Raw genomic sequence first — 17724 nt, 5'->3', positions numbered from 1 at the left:
AACCAAACTGCTCTGGTGCTGCAATGTACGACACTTCTGCAATGGCCTGACCTACTTGGGGAGCCCGAAGCAAGCCCACCTTGGTGTCTGAACACCATAGCCCTACACACATCCAACGCACAATTCATGGCTCGGGGTTGCTGCTTGTTATGTTATATGGGCAAATAGCCTCAGTAAGCAATTTAAAAAGTCAAGATTTCCCTGTAGACAGTTACCTAAACTTTCTATACTTTAAAGTATAGCACTAGCTTTTCATGCCGAAAAGCACTGGGATAAGAAAATAAATTGGATGGCTATCTAGAATTTAAAAACCACTACTATTATACTATATACGTTTATAATGAAGAGCAAAGTCTTTATTTCTATTTTCAAACATGATGATTTATGATCTTTATATTTGAGTCCTATTTTACAGCCTTAATACACACATATTACATTATAGGAAGTGAAAGAATCTTGAAATAAGATTTCCCCCTCCTCTGGGTTTCTGAAGCTAGCACTCATTTCTTTTTCCATTCATTGAGAAAAAATTCATATGATTCATGGTAATGTAGGATTTTTTTTTAACAATGCCTAGGAGGTTTGAGCTGTGCATAAATAATTTAAAACAGACATCATTAGGATACTGGAGTTTATATTCACGTAAAAACTATCTAGTTTTCTTGCATTTTAAGAAAGTAAAAAGCTAAATGTCCCTAAACAGAGAGACTTGCTAACTCTAGCGCCGTGGACTTAGATAGATGGGAGATTTCAATGTGAAGTATCTCATCGTGAAGGGTACAGAGAGAGGTGACGAAGCCCTCACTTTACATCATTTAGAGAATTGACTGCTGTCTTCTCCTTGAACACTCCATCTTTTTACTGCCACCTTGTAATCCTGGCTGTGAAATGGTCGTGTGTATTATGTTTTTGTTTCTTATTGTTGGTAGAGGGTTTTTTTTTTTCCTCTCCTTCTTGGCACTAGGGAAAAGTTGATGACAAACTGAAAAACAGGCCATTGGATAGATAAAGGCTTTGGACTGAAAAGAAAGAGAATGGGGGTTCCAGTTCCAGCTCTGGGTGACCTGCCTACATTTCTGTCATAGGACAAAATATTCCATCCCTCTGGGCCTCAGTTCCCTACCTGTAAAAGGGACAGCAGGAGATCACATTGTCTTTGAAGTTTCAATTTTGGCTGCAAAGCTCTATGATTTAAATCTCATTTTAGCTATGACAATTAAGAAGTAAAATGGTAAGAAGCTCTAAGAGGCCAACTATTGCATATTCTGTAACGCCAGATTCACAAAGCAAAAATGTAATTGGCGCTCCTTCAAGGGTAGTCTAATTGCCCATGGGGCAGTACTGTTGCAAGTGTAATGTTATTCCTCACTCAACGTCTCCCTTCATTTGAAGGGCTATCCATAACTGTGACCCTCCTGGCATTTCTCTGCATCTGTCACTCAGTCTTTTCTTGAGAAGGTGCAGTGACTTGTCTAACTGGTGACTTTAGAAGAGAATCTGGATAGAGTAGCCAGTCCTTCCCTCTGGAGTCCTCCTGGAGCTGGTGTACCTGCAGAGAATGTGTGTCCTGCTCTGTTCCTCCACGTTGTGGGTTTCTCAGGCAAAGACCCCACCTGGGGAGGTCTGTAGTCATCCACGGGTAAGTGTGCCTGGTTCTGGGGTTTAGTGTTAAGAAAACATTTTGCTTTTAAATCTAAGCTACATTCTGTAATATCAGCTTTCTTAGTAGTAAACACAGAATTTTGATTTCCTTGTGTCTTATTTTTTTGGTCTAGTCTCAAGTAGTTCAGAATTTGGATAGGTTGCTATTTTTGGGGATCCCTGAAGTCCCAATGAGCAGCACTAGATTGTAATAAAAAATGACTTTGACAATGAACTTTCCACTTAGATTCTTCTCCCAGCCTCCACGGTCTCTGGTAAGGCCTTGACAACATCACTGCAAATTCTGGCCTTCCGGATGCCAGACATCATTGTCTTAGCCAGCAATTACACAGCTGCCTGGCACTCGTGGTTCTAAAATGGAAGCCAAATATTTAAACAATCACCGTGTGCTTTAAATATATTGCACCCAGCTTATTACAGAGCTGAATCAACACGGGAAGGAAGAGGTTCTTATTATGTGACTCAGGATGTTGGCTGAAATTTGAATAACCGGTCTACCCTTTTTACAACTTGTTTTCCCCATGAATCCAGAAAGAAGGGCTTCAGTCACAGGAGGTATGTAATTTAATAAATACTTGAGGGCCTAGTGTGGTAGCTGGACTTCTCTAGGTACTAAGGCGTACAACAGTGGACCATATAGACAAAAAGCCATATTCTCAAGGAGCTTGTATTTTAGTGGGAGAAGACGCACAATAACCAAAATAAATAAGTAAATAAATCAGTACGATAATATAGTGTAGTGGCATAGTGCCTGGAGTCAAACAGCCTGAGATCAAAGCCTGGCTCCATCGTTTACAAGCTGTACAAACTTTGGGAAAGTTCTTAACCTCCCTGTGCCTCAGTTTTCTCATCAGTGAAATGGATTTAACAAAACGTTTGTAGGTTCGTCATGAGGTTTGCGTTTAATGAATGTTAAGCATTTATAACAGTGCCTGGCACACTTAAAGCACTTTATAGGTACTTGCTATTATTGTGTTAAATAGTGCTAAAACAACAAAGGGAAAAAGGGTGTGTTGGGTGGGTTTGTAATTTTTAATGAGTAGTAAGAGAAGACCTCAATGAAAAAGTGGCATTTGAGTAAAGACCTGAAGTTGCTGAGGGAGTCAATCACTCAGGTATCTGGGAGAAAGTGTTCCAGGCAAAAGGAACAGCAAGTACAAAGGCCCTGAGGCTGGCACATGTCTAGGGTTCTGGGAACTGCAGGAGGGCAATGTGGCTGGAAGGGAGAACGCAACAGAAAGAGGTTGTAGACTGGGACTCCTTAGAAGAAGAGCCTAAGACAGGAATTCAAGTGTCTATGATTTATTGAGGACGTGCTCTCAGGAAAAAGGGAGAGAGGAGAGCAGAAGGGTGCAGGTGACAGAGCTAAGCAAGGACGTGACCTCAGCTGGAACGGCCTGGCCCACGGGGTGCTCTGGAGCAAGAACTGCACTACAGTGTGTCTCTCCTCAAGACAAGTGGGCTGGCCTTTTGTCCTCTCACATCACTGAGTCACTGGCTGCAGGCTACCAAGGGAGGTGGTTTCCTAGTCCCTGTGGGTTGCTATAACAAAACCCACAGAGTGGGTGGCTTTTAAACGACAGGCATTTATTTGTCACAGTTCAGGAGGCTGGAAGTCTGAGATTGGAGTGCCAGCATCCTAGGGGAAGCCCCCTTCTGGGTTGCAGACTTCTTGCTGTATCTTCACACGGCAGAAGGGGCTAAGGATCCATCTCTACGGGGTCTCTTTTATAAAGGCACTAATGCCATTCATGAGGGCTTCACCCCCATGACCTAATCACCTCCCAAAGGCCCTCCCTACCAATACGGTCACACTGGGGCTTAGGATTGCAACATGCGAGTTTGGGGAGGGACACAAACATTCAGACCACAGCAGCTGGCTCCCATTGGCCAAGGGCAGTTCCCAGGAGAAGGAGCAGCTGTGAGTCGCTCGAAGCAGCTGGAAGGTGATGCACTAGCCTGGAGAAGGGCATCAGAGCAGGACAAAGCAGCGTCCACCACAGGAGAGTAATAGGACAGAAAGTCACTTTTTCTAGGGGACTTACAGACATTTTGTAGTATAGTTCTGAAAGACTGGACTCTGTCTACGTTCCAGGAACAGAATCTCAGCAACAGGAGGGCCGCAGTCTTTTCACTTCTAGCCTCCTGCTTCTGGAAAACTACACAGCGGGGGCAGCTTGGTGCCTCTATAAATTCCTGGCTTCTGACTTTTGTTAGGCCCTCGATACTGCTGGAAAATTCTCCAGGATGTATCTCCCTGGTCAGGTCCTGCTTCCCGCTTCTCAGCATCTATTCTGCACACCAACTGCTCTTCTCAAGTCTCTGCCTCACCATCTCCTTCTGCATCCTCAGCAATGAACCCGAAGGACAGCGCTCACTCTAGAACCGACTGGCCCGTGGGAGTTACAGGTCACGAGGCTGGATGATAATAAGGGGGTTCTCAGCCCTTGGCAGGGGCACACTTGGGAGGGATCTCGCCGCGGGTTCAGGGCAAGCTGGACTGATGAGAGAGAGAGAGTTTCCTCAGACAAGTGGAGGCTTCACCTGTAGGGGTCCTTTCTCCAAACAGGGCAGCAGGTGTGAACACCCCCACTCCAGGAAGCCTTGGAGAGCTCGCCTGTCCTTTTTCAGACAAGCCAGGGAAGGGATGCAGGACCAACCTGAGCCACCTCTCTACCTCATTGACTTTTCTGGGGGAGACGGAAGCTTGTGTCCGTACGTGAACCATTCCTGTGGGACTCTGTTTCCAGACAGACCCAGAGAACCTCATGGGAGGCGGGCTATCTCAGGCCTAAACTGTTGGAGGGAATCTCAGTGCTGCTAACTACTCCTAGGAAGGGAGCCAAGGACACCGCCAACCCAAGAAAATCCCCCAGAAACCCTATTTGGAAGGAAAGTGCATCAGATGGGTACCATCATGTGTCGGAGCGGTCTCCTAGGATTCCTACAGGCTGGTTATAGGCCTGATAAGGAATCACTCTCTACTGAGCCTCAATGGAAGATTCAAGACCTTCTGGTCCTGGTTTAAAATCAGATCAGGGGAATCATGCTGAGGATCTCTCCCTGAGTGCATCCTCCCAGGTAATCATGGATAAGTAAGTGAATAGGCTTCTAGAGTCCTTTGTATATTGGGAACTACTCTAAACACTTCAGATGTGTTAACGTATTTAACCCTCATTACATCCATATTTAATAGGTATTGTTATTATGCTCCATTTTACAGATGAGGAAACTGAGGCACTGAAAAGTTGGGTTACTCACCCAAGGTTGCCCAGCTTGTGAGTTGTGGAGCCGAATTTGAACCTGTGCAGGCTGGCTCTAGAATCTGTGCTCTTAAACTCAACACCACTCTGCCTCCAGAGCTACTCTCTCTACCTGCTGGATGGAGTTCTGTTCACCCAGCTTCCCCCGAATCCAGTGGTTGGATAAAGTGGAGTCAGAGTCTGACCTAGACATCAGCTGTTCCAGGCAGGCTGACAATTTGGTGCTTCTCCAAATTCTTCTTTTTCCTTTCTTTCTTTGAAGGCAACCTAAATTTATTTTTTCATCTAATTTTTAAATATGTAAAACACTAAAATTGCTCAAAAACCAAACTATATACAAAGATAAGTTTGAAAACTCTGGTTCTCACCCCAGTCTTTGTCCACCACATTCCTGCCACCCTCCACCTACCATATTAGTTTCTTTTTCTTGTTTTTTTTTTGGAGGAAGATTAGCCCCGAGTAACGTATGCTGTCAATCCTCCTCTTTTTGCTGAGGAAGACTGGCCCCAAGCTAACATCTGTACCCATCATCCTCCACTTTGTATGTGGGATGCCACCACAGCATGGCTTGATAAGTGGTGCATAGGTCTGCGCTCAGGATCTGAACTGGTGAACCGTGGGCCACCAAAGCAGACTCTGTGAACTTAACTGCCATGCCACCAGGCAGCCCCCTTATTAGTTTCTTGTATCCTTTTGATGTTTTACGAACATATGAGCAAATCTAAATATGTGTAATGTTCCTCTTTATCTTACATAAAATTTAGTGTACTATAGGGGGGCCGGCCCGGTGGCACAGTGGTTAAGTTCACACGCACTTCGGTGGCCCAGGGTTTGCTGGTTTGGATCCCGGGTGCGGACATGGCACTGCTTGGCAAGCCATTCTGTGGTAGACATCCCACATATAAAGTAGAGGAAGATGGGCATGGATGTGAGCTCAGGGCCAGTCTTCCTCAGCAAAAAGAGGAGGATTGGCAGCAGTTAGCTCAGGGCTAATCTTCCTCAGAAAAAATTTTTTTAGCATACTATAAACATTGTTCTGTACCTACCTTTTTTTCTTTCTTTCTTCCTTCTTCTTTTTTTCCTTTTTAACCTATCCCAGAGGTCTTTCTACATCAGGGCAATGAGAACTTTCTTATTCTTTTTTCTTAGCTTCATAGAATTCCATCATATGGATGTACCACAGGGTATTTAACCAGATCCCCATAGATGGATGCTAGGGTTGTTTCTAATTTTTGCTTATGCTGCCATGAATACATTTGTAGCAGAATGGTGCACATGTGTGGGGATGTACAAGTTCACACAGTCAGTAAGTGGTGAGGCCAAAATTCTCAGCAGTGGGATTACTGGCTCAAAGGCTAAGTGCATTTATAATTTCCATAGCTATTACAGATTTCTCTGCAAACCTGCCTTCTGTAAGTGGTTCCAGGTTTATTTCTAGGGAATCTGAGCCCTGCAGCAGGCAAAGGCAGTGAAGAAGAGCTGCAGGGACACATTGCTGCCTCGGCTCCGGGGTCCTCGAGGATCCACACAAAGCAACAGTCCTGCAGGCAGATAGCCCCACATCCTCAGAAGGCAGCATAGGAATCATGGATTGTAACTGGAGCTAGAGCCTTGGGTGTCTTACACTTTACGCCAAGCTGCTGTCAACCCACTGCTTCCAGCCACACAGTGTTTGTCCCTGAGAGGAGATGTGGTGGCTTTGTACAATGTCACCTTAACTAAATTGGAACTACACTTCCCAGACACCTAAATGTGGGAATGCCCTGTGTGGTTGAGAGTTACGGTTGCCACAAAGACGTTTGTGTGATATCTGAGAGGCAGAAATAAACTAGCAGCCATTACATTTCGAAGGTTGGTAGAGGTGGTTAGGGACGGCCACAGAGAAGCCAGTCGGTGTCACTCTCTCTTGATTTTCCTGACTCCAAGTCCAGCTCTTCTTCCCAACTGCTGGCCCTACTGACCAGCGGTGACCCTAGATCCACCATGAAATGCTTTGTGCTGAGCTCACAGAGGGGAAAGCTGCAAAGAGCTGACAGCCTTCCATAGACTCCTTCCCCATCCCCTTCATGGCTTCTCTCTAACAGTTGCTTTCACCCAGCATCCAACAAGCTCTGACTTGTCCCCCCGCACCAGAGCTGGTTAGTGGCTTTTCTCTAATGCTCTTTGGACCTTTTCTTCAGCTCCATGCCAAACAGTGTAAGGTCTAACTCATAATAAATAATCTACCCCATAACACTTGTAGTGGTCGTTTTGCTCTGAATGAACCCTACTGGTACAGGAGGGAAAATTTATTATCTTCATCCTAACATTTCCAGGGACATTTTCTCATTCCTTATAGATTGCCACACCAGACACCTTTCTGGCTGGCTGTCCTCGAATGTAATCAATATATATCAACATAATTAATGTGATATTGAATACAAGGTCCTTGAATGTCTGGTAGGGAAGGCACAAAAGGACTGTTTTCAGAAGAACCTTAATAAAAATCCTAAGCAGTGAGAGACGCAGAAACTGGCTGCTAGAGATGCACTGGAGGCAAATTCTCCCCTCGGATCGAGCACGGACCTAAAAAGCTTCTCCCATCTCCAGGGCTGGACCTGTCACCTCCTAGTTTCTGCTCCTTGTTCTGGGCTTGAGTCTTTCTCCCTCATCACATAGCACCATGCTGAAGAGAGGCCAGCAGGACTTAATTCAGTCACCAAATGGCTAAATTTACTCATTCATAATCTCATAGTATAATGGGAAGCGTGTTGGCCTGTGGCTCAGAGGATCTGGTTTCTGGTCTCAATCGCGTAGAACCCTCTGTGGGATTAGGGGAAAGTCATCCAGCCTCTCTGAGCTTCAGTTTCTCTATAATTTGTTTATAATAGCAAGGCTAATTGAATAGATTTTGGATCTTCTGCCACATCCTTAACTTCATTGCTTTTGTAAAAGCCTTTTTAGAAGCTTGCATTTGAGTTATTTATATTAGAGTTCTACAGAGCAAGGCACGTGCATCCCGGGAGGGTTATAATGTTAAATGCATGCATTGATGCAGTGCCCTCACCTGATCCCCGTGGTCAGATGGTGTGTGACGTGGATGTGTCACACACGGAGCCACCCTGAGGGAAGCGGGGGAGCCCCAGGGCTCAGAGGGGTTTCGGGCAGTTTCCTCCCTCTTTTATTTGCTTTCTGCACAGTACGACGTATATTACCATAACTGTTTTCAGGTAACATTCTCTGGCTTTAACTTTCCTAAAGTAAGCAAATGGCTTAAAAAGGATTTCCTGCAAAGAACCCATGGACTGAAGCGAAAACAATAATCTGAGTGCAAGCAAATAAACAACAGTAAAAATGAGAGAGCAGACACTCTTACTCCTAGAACCAACTCTTTGCAATCCACATTAACAGGTAAAAAATAATGAGGAGCAAATCAGATCTGACAAAAATATTCAAAATTATCAAGAGATCGTTTACAATTTGGATTTACGTCTGCTAGATTCACATCTACTATCATTAATGAGGAGCCTCTCCTTAAGGGCATATTGTGTCTTGAAATATTAGCTAATGTAGTCTGATGCCATCATGATTAGCAAGACATTTAACAACAGGATTTATTTCACCTTTTATTTTCTTTTCTGTGCACTTATTACAATGCTTATAACACCTTGGTAAGTACACACATCGGAAGTATGCACTGAAAACTTCTTACTGAAGAGAGGGGTGTGACCAAAAAAGCTGGAGACTACTGATTTGGGCTGAGACTGACATGTCCATATGCCCATCTGACTTATGAAGAAGAGTTGTGGGTGGTGGCCCAGCTTGGCGTCTGCACTTCAAGATTGTAAGACATTTATCCTTCTGCTTTTTATGATCTATGACGTAATTACAGGAATTAAGGAAAGGACTTTACTTTAGAAATTCAGATAAGTATTTTCACTTTAACCATCAGGAAACCCATCTCCACTCCCACCTCTGCCCCCTGCAACTTCTAGAAAAAATTAGACCAGGTTTAATAATCTTTCAGTGAGTTTGCTTTCTTTCTTACTTTCAGCTGGTTCAACATCTAAGGAAATCATCACTGCTAACCTGTTAGTTTTTTGGAAGAAAAGGAATCTAAAGATTTTTCAGATTTAGGGAAGAATCTTGTTGGGGTATTAAATATGTGCAATATTTATTTTTAAGTGTACTTTACAGGTCTAAAGTTACTTTTGTTCAGGAACAACAAAAAAAATCCTCTTGGTTTGCTCATAGAATGATTATTTATGGTATAGTTTGGTGTTTTTTTTTTTTTTTTGGTGAGGAAGATTGCCCCTGAGCTAACAGCTGTGCCCGTCTTCCTCTATTTTTTGCATATGGGATGCCACCACAGCATGGCTTGATGAGTTGTGTGTAGGTCCGTGCCCAGGATCTGAACCCGAGAACCCTGGTCCACTGAAGCAGAGTACAGGAATTTAACCACTATGCTACTGGCCTGGCCCCTATGGTATACTATTTAAGTGTACTTTGTGCAGAAAATAGTCATATTTAACGCTAAGTTATTTTTAAATTTTGCAAAATATAGACGGGAGACAGAAAAGAAACAGGGTGTAAATGTGGGCTAAACTGTGCACCAGTAAGAGACCCCCTAGATCTTAGTGACTCAGCGCCTTAAAAGTTTATCTGTTACTCATACTGCATGTCTGATGCAGCTTGGCAGGTAGGGTTCTGCTCATTGAAATCTCTCCGAGACTGTGATAGACAGAGTAATGGCCCCCAAAGATAACCACGTTCTAACACCCAGAACCTGTTAATATATACCTTATATGGCAAAAGGTGCTTTGCTGAAGTGATTAAAGTTCTTTACAAGGGGAGCGTACCTTGGAGTATGCAGGTGGGTCCAATGTGATCACATGGGCTCTTAAGGAGGCAACAGGTGCAAGGCAGTAGTAAGAGATGTGACCATGGAAGGAAGAGGTTAGAGAAATATGAGGGAGGGCCACAAACCAAGGAGCACAGGAAGCCTCTGGACACCACAAAAGGCAAAGGAATGGATTCTCCCCTGAAGCCTCTAGAAGGAATCAGCCCTGTTGACAGCTGACTTTAGCCCAGTCAGACTGGTTTAGGACTTCTGACCTCCAAAGCTGCATGATGATAAATTTGTATTGATTGTTTGTTGGTGGTGAGGAAGATTCAGTCTGAGCTAACATCTGTGCCAGTCTTCCTCTATTTTTTATGTGGGTCGCTGCCACAGCATGGCCTGCTAAGTGGTGTAGGTCTGCGCCTGGGATCCAAACCCAGGAGCCTGGGCCACTGAAGTGGAGTGCACCGGACTTAACCACTATGCCATGGGGCCCGTCCCAAATTTGCATTGTTTTAAGCCACTAAGTTAGTGGTAATTTGTTACAGAAGCAATAGGAAACTAACACAGAGACCTATTTTCCATCTTGACAAATGCTTTCATGGTCCCTAAGGCAGAAAACAGAAAAATGGTGAATTATGTGCTGGCTCTTAAAGCTTCAACTAGATGCAACACTGTATTGCTTGTGCTTACATTTCGTTGATCACTGCAAGTCACATGTTCACATCTGACTTCAAGGGAGGTAGGGCATGCAATGCTGCCATGTGCCTAGAGTAGAGAGCCAGAGCATTTATGACGAGCTCTAGGGACTAACACCCAAGCAGAGAAGAACTGGAAAGAATAGGGCTGAGAACAGTAAAAATTGACTCATGGAAGGAACACTCAGTAGGTGACTGAATGCACACAATCAGGACATTTTTTTTTTTTGAGGAAGATTAGCCCTGAGCTAACATCTGCTGCTAATCCTCCTCTTTTTGCTGAGGAAGGCTGGCCCTGAGCTAACATCTGTGCCCATCTTCCTCCACTCTATGTGTGGGACGCCTGCCACAGCATGGCATGCCAAGTGGTGCCATGTCTGCACCTGGGATCCAAACTAGCGAACCCTGGGCCGCAGAAGCAGAACGTGTGCACTTAACTGCTGAGCCACCTGGCCGGCCCTGGCCCCCACAATCAGAATTTTTTAAAAAGCAGTTCAGAATTTCTCACTACTAGATTTGGAGTAGACACTGGTGAATGGGGCAGTGGCTACCCAGACTTCATCTGAATCCCAAAGACAGGAAGATTCCACCACTCCTAGGCTCTGTAGAGCTAGAAGCAACAGCCCAGCCCTGACAAGAGGAGAGGGGCCCCTGAACATCAGGGTTAATGGACTCAAACTGCTTTAGGCTGCCTGCAGTCCCCAGGTTCCCAGGTTAGCTGGTTTCTGGCTGGGTTTGGCCAATGGGAGACACTAGTCGGAAATTGATTGGTGGGAGGAGCCAGGATATTTCTCACTCTTCTTTTCTCCTTGGGCAGAGACAGGGACAGTGTGTCTTCGTGTCTCCTGCCTCTGCTGGATCAGCCTGTTTTCAACTTCCAGCTTCTACCAGGTAACCCTGAGCCCTGAACTCTGGTAACTCATCTCCTCCTTTGTCCCTCCAGCCTAGGGATGGGAATAAACTTGATGCATTTGCTGATCTGTGGGTTACTTCATTGTTTCCTGTCTTTCAAGGCTCTTGCATCATCTGTTTAACTGATTCCCTACATTAACATTCCAGTTGGTTTCTGGTTTCCTGGCTGGGCCCTGGCTGAAACACTGAGTAACCCAGAATCTGACAAGCACACTGTCCACAAGGGCAACCCTGGGTAAGGAAACATCCTTGAGGTTCTAAGCAATAGGTGGGAAAAGACTAGTGAAAAGGACCCAAGTCTGCAGGATTCAAGGCAGAGTGGATACAGATACAGGGTTGCCAGAAAAAATGCAGGTATGTCTCTTACAATATATAGACTATATAATTCTTTGTTGTCAGGGCTGTCTTGTGCATTGTAGGATGTTTAGTGATATTTGGGACATACTTATACTAAAAGATTACTCATTGTTTATCTGAAATTCGAATTGAACTGGGTGTCTTACATTTTTATTTGCTAAATCTGGCAACCTTAATAGAGAACGAGCTCGTGTTGAGAGCTGGTTTTAATGCTGGGCTGTGCAGCAATAAATATGGGAGCAGGCAGGATCAGTTTTGAAAAAAATTGGGCGCTGGAACCCGATGTTGACTGAAGTCTTTGTTAGAGGCTACTGTGACTGAGGCAATTGTGACATATGGATTAGTCCAGAGGACCTGTGAGAGTGAAGACTCAGAAAAATGCGTGCGCATATGTATTTGTGTGTGTATAAATAGTTACGGAAACTTACCTGAAACAATGGTCCAGATTCAGCTAGAGAAACATTCTCAATTATTCGTGAGTTTAAAGATACACGGATGGTGAACTAGCATGTGTTGTTTTTTGAGGACAATAACGGAAGACAAAAGTATCTTCCAAAGACCAAAAGTCCAAACTTGGTGATCTGTCTAAACCAGTAGTTCTCAGCTGGAGGCAGTTTTGTGCCCCAGGGAATACTCGGCAATGCGTGAATACACTTTGTCACAAATGGTGGGAGGTGCTGCTGGCATCTGGTGGGTGGAGGCCAGCTAACCATCCTGCAATGCACAGGACAGCTTCCAAAACAAAGAATCATCCAGTCCAGAAGGTCAATAGCACCACTGTTGAGAAACCCTGGTGTAAACTCATGGAAAGTTAGTAGTCAGCACACGTTCAGGAACGGCATACACAAAGTGTGCCATCCTAAGAGTGAAACCAGATAACGAGGCTGAAATTCAATGAGGACAGATTCTAAGCTAAAATAGAAGCGTGGCATTGCTATCCTGTGTATATTTAATCAGTATTCCTAAATTTTTTAACCAGAATATGGTGCCATTGTTTCTTCAAGGTGGTTTATTTCTGCGTGATTCAAGAGATGGATATATGAATGGCGATACGGTTCAAGTTCAAGGAGTTCATTGGGGGAAGTTTTGAGCTAAACCTGGCCAGGCCTGGCTAAAAACCAAGGGAATTCTCATTTCCTGAGGCAGGGAACCAAGAATGTTTATTAAAGCTCTGTCAATTGTAGGGGACATAAAACCAACCCAACTGGCTTGAAAGCAGCAGAGGCTATGTTGTTTCACGGAACCGATCGTGTTCCTGGGGCATCTCAGAGAACAGGAGGAGGAGCCGCATGCACCAGCGCCTGCTCCTGGACTGGGCGCCGTGGGGCTCTCTTCGTTCTCTCCGTCCATTTCTCATCTGCAACTGCATCTTGCAGACAGGCTTTCTCCACAGGGTCATGGTAGGGAGGATGGCTGCTGGCAGCCTAAATGTCACATCCTCCTAGCTTGGGACTTCTCTTTCCTGTTTTCCACATGTTAGACTCAGGAAAGGTCTGTTTGGCTCTACTTGGGTCGTTGCCCACTCCTGGATCACTCGCTGTGTCCAGGGAATGGTATTCTGATCGGCCAAGTCTGTGTGATGGGTCCACCTCTGTCATCAGGAGTGAGGTTACACTTTTAAATAGTAGAGGGGAAATTAGAGTGACTTTCCTTGGGCCACATTACTATGCCTTTTCTAGTCCCGACTGCTCTTGAATGCAGTGGCTGGCACCTGACTGCTGGAAGGAGCTGGATTTCTGAGGATTTTCATCCCTGGCTGTGCAGGGCCACATGGGAGAGACTACCCTGAGCTGTTTGGCAAAGGACTGACCCTCTTCACCTGGGGAGATTGTCCTGGACTTGTGAGCTTTTTGTATTACAGAATCACAGAAACCCAATCACATGGCAGGAGCTCAATGATGCATGGGGTTTGGTTATAGGCATTGGGGTGTTTTGGTTCCCAAGTTTTATTCAAGAACTCATACAAAGCATTCCATATAAGTAAGTTTTAATCCTCATCTTTCTCCTCTTCTTCATCTTGGTTAATCCGGATGTAACATAATCCATAACTCTCTTTGCTGTTAGCAACTACATGCAACCAATCACATCAATTAGTCTTCTTCAAATGTTTTTTTGTGAGATATTTCAAACGTCTTTTGGAAAGAGACACCTCAGAAGTGATGGTAATCTTGCTCTTGCTCCTTTCAGTGGTTACATCCTTCCACCAAGATTCCAAGCATTTCTGGCCACTTTGATCCTTTCCTGAAGAAATTGGCAGCATCCGTGATTCCATCTTCTACAGGGTGGGTGCAGTCAAGGGTGAACTGCAGAACCTACTTCTTTTTTTGCCCCCCTCACCACAAGCTTTTTTTTTTCTCCAGGAAGATTAGCCCTGAGCTAACATCTGCCGCCAATCCTCCTCTTTTTTTTTTTTGGCTGAGGAAGACTGGCCCTGAGCTAACATCTGTGCCTATCTTCCTCTATTTTATATGTGGGATGCCTGCCACAGCATGGTTTGACAAACGATGTGTAGGTCCACACCCAGGATCTGAACCAGTGAACCCCAGGCCGCTGAAGTGGAATGTGCAAACTTACCTACTGTGCCACCCGGCCAGCCCCACCACAAGCTTTTTCATGGGTGCCATGGTGGCAGTGGAGGCAAAAAAAGGATTAACGCAGGCATTTCAATACTCTAGATGATGCATGTAGGTAGTAGGTAAAACACTCTGCAAGGCCCGCCTTGGCCCTCACGGCCTCCTGCAGTCATTCGAGTGGTGTGAGGGAAGAAGCAGTCTATGGAGTCCAATAGACTGAGCTCCATCCCCTGCTTTACCACATGCTAGCTGAGTGGCCCTCTGGACATCTCTAAACCATCTGTAAAATGGGCCAATAATCCCCGCCTCTCAAGGATTCTGAGATAATATCAGGTTATCTATGTGTAGGGCCTGCATACAGTAAGTGCTCCAAAATGCTCTGTCCTCTCTCTCCTTTCCTGCAGATTTTGGCCCACTTTTAGCAAAATCTAAAGATGCTGGATTTCTTTAAATTCAGCGATATATAGCTCCAGCTGTAGGGACATTTTTGAATGTTGAAAAGAACACTCAGGTAATATATTTGAAAATATCTATAGAAATTGTACTCTAAAATACAAGACATCACATATGATAATTTGGTAAGGAAACTGAGCTAATCGTAATTCAACTTTTATGTTCCTGAAAAAAATGACTTTAGATCTTAAAGGATGTTAAAAACAAGTATTGGAAAAAATTCCATTCGTTTCACCCCATACTTCCAAGGGTCAAATTCTATTTTCACTCTGAAGTTTCAAAATATCTATAAATTTCTCTTCTCTGGTGTGCAAATGTCTTACCAAATGCTAACTCGTAGCACTGTCTGTCAGTACTGCAGCCCAAGTTACTAAGAATAAAGAACATGGAGCCTTTCTACAGCAGTGCTATTTGAATAAATATTCTGGGGAAAGCACTTTGAGAACTGACGGTATTTCTAAAGATTTCTTAGTAATGATAATTTCTCCCAGCATGAGCAAGAATAGAAATTTGTACATCAGAATAAATGGATAATGTGTCCTAGCAACCTGGAATTTCAAACTTTTTATTAGTCTTCCTCTGCATTTGGCACCTCTGAGGGGAGAAACACAAACATCATTAAACAGAGAATTTATGTGTAAGGTGTGAAGTATAAGAACTCTTAATTTCCTACTGCAGCTGAGTAACCCTTTGTCTGGAGTGTTGATTGGCATACACAAAATGAAATGTGCAATCAAATTATGGCCTGACAAGTTTTATTTACCCAAAGGAAGTCTTAATTCTTGTTGTTGATTTTTTTTCTATTTCAGTTAGCTTACATATAAAGCTAGCACATTTATGCAACTATGTCAAATTTATGAAACTTATTTCTCCTTTTATTTATCACCCTACTTCAAAAGAAGAAAGAAAATAAACAAAGAAATGCATACAATGCTTAATTATTTATTTGGCTGGGTAAGAGTCAACAGGGGGAACTAATTTATAGGGATTATCTAGAATTCTTTATTACCTTAATTTCAACTGTAGTTGATTTCTCCTCCTAAAGAATGATTTCCTTTCTTTCTGAACCAAAGACCGTTATAAAGATTAAATGAAATAACATATGTTCAGTACTGGCATAGAGCAAGTTTTCAATAAATGTTGCTTCTCTTTTCAGCCCCTTCCAATAGTCATCATGCCTGTTGACAGCAGAACAAGTAGCTCTCAAATTTCAAAGCATATCAGAATCATCTTGGAAATTTGTGAACTATACTACCACCTGGTTCCCACTTTGGCACCATAGGATTAGAATTTCCAGGACTAGATCTAACAAGCTCTGATGGACACCGGATCTCAAAACCACTGATTATTGCTTTGTTTAAGTCAGAGCCTACAACGATTTCTGGGTTGGTTTCTTTGGCTCCCATGTCTTGAACGAATTCTGCATCAAATATAAAGAGAAATTTGGAGCTAGACAGGAACCTGGGGAGTATTTATTCCAACTCCATCTTTTGCAGCTGAAACTGAATCCCAGAAAGGCTAAGTGACTTGCCAAGGACATCCACTTGGTGGCTGTGCATGATGTGGTTGTCCCTGGGCCTTGTCCCACATCAGTGCTGGCTTTGAGCATTAAGTACTTCTGGGCTTCATGTAGTAGAAACATTTACTCTGGGATTAGATTTGCCTACTTTTGCTGCTTATACAGCTCCACCCTGAAAATGTCATGCTGATCCTGTACTTTGAAGCTGTACTTTGTGCAAAAATAGCTTCCCACTTCTCCTGGCTGGCTATTTCTCACTTTTATTACCTGGTATAATTGTCCTCGCCCGGTCTCCTATGTGGTTATGTGATTCATGACTGTTATTAGCAGCAGACCTGAATGCACTTTGAAATCATGAGCAAAGATTCTTTATCAAGTACCATACAATCCCACTTGATTATTTTAATGTCTCAGAAGCATCAAAGGTTTATGTAGATACCTTTTGAAAAGATTGTTTTCTTTTTATTAGCTTCAAGTCAAGTTGGCTTTTGGGAGTATTAAGTTGTCCCACTTTTGAAATATAGGGACAAAATTCATAAATGCCCACCCATCTATTTTAGAATTCTACTATATGGTCTTTGGATGAAAGACCATCATATATGATTCAGAGTGATGTTTTTGAAGTTGAATTCCTAAAATTGAGTGAGTATCTCAAGATAAGGTAGAATGAATGTGTCTCTCTTTTTCAATTCTCTGAATTGGTCTATCCCACTTGTGAGTCAAATTACTCTTCCTGGAAACTAGTCCCTCTCAGGCTGTCCTTTTGTGCTTTGGGAGCCATCCCCAGGGTGTACTTCTCGTCTTCCCACCTGCGCCTTTTGCTGTGGCCTTGTCTGCGGCTGCCCCTCATGGGATTCTTCTGTTGGTTGAGTCTTCTCCTGCTAACTGATGCTCTTCCCACCACTGTGTGTAGGTGAAGGGGACGCTGCTTACAATCCTGCCTCTTCATCCCCTGTGCCTCTATTGTGAGGATAGTTTCCTGAAGATTTGATAATAATGAAAGAGATGTACAGTGCAGCAGAGAAAGACCAGACCAGTACTGTTTCTCTAATAGGGCTTAGGCTCCCTGCTTAGCCCCAGCTCTCTCCTCACGATGCTGGGGCAGTGAAGGTTCTAAATGCTTCAGGGTTTGTGTCAACTATCTTCCACCCCTAGAGAGAAAAGGAAGTTTCTTCTTCACTTGTGTCTTCGGCCTACTTGTCTTAGACAATTAACCTGCTGCCTGAATGATTGAGAGTTGCAAACGCTCATTCCCTGCCAAGGAAACTATACAGAGAGAATCTGGCCCTGTGGCAGCGACGAAATAATCCTTCATGGCCTGATGTTAGTATATTTACCCAAAGCTAAATTATTCAGTCTCAAATAAAACCACGTATGAAGTATCAAGAACCCAATCCAAGTTTAGTTGTTCCAAGTTTAATCCAGATAACACCATCTCTTTTCTTTAAGGGTTCATAAACGGGTAGAG

The 17724-nt window shown here is 43.8% G+C and overlaps 1 pseudogene; it reads right to left on the bottom strand.

Annotated features, from left to right (window-relative positions):
* Positions 1 to 13563: 13563 nt before the first annotated feature.
* On the bottom strand, positions 13564 to 14335 carry LOC106844565 (large ribosomal subunit protein eL22 pseudogene; annotated as a pseudogene).
* Between the last annotated feature and the right edge of the window lie 3389 nt (positions 14336 to 17724).

Source organism: Equus asinus, chromosome 3, assembly GCF_041296235.1.
Source record: "Equus asinus isolate D_3611 breed Donkey chromosome 3, EquAss-T2T_v2, whole genome shotgun sequence".
Lineage (NCBI taxonomy): Eukaryota > Metazoa > Chordata > Mammalia > Perissodactyla > Equidae > Equus > Equus asinus.
The sequence above is the reverse complement of the archived record's forward strand: the minus strand, read 5'-3'. Positions and strand labels throughout refer to the sequence as shown.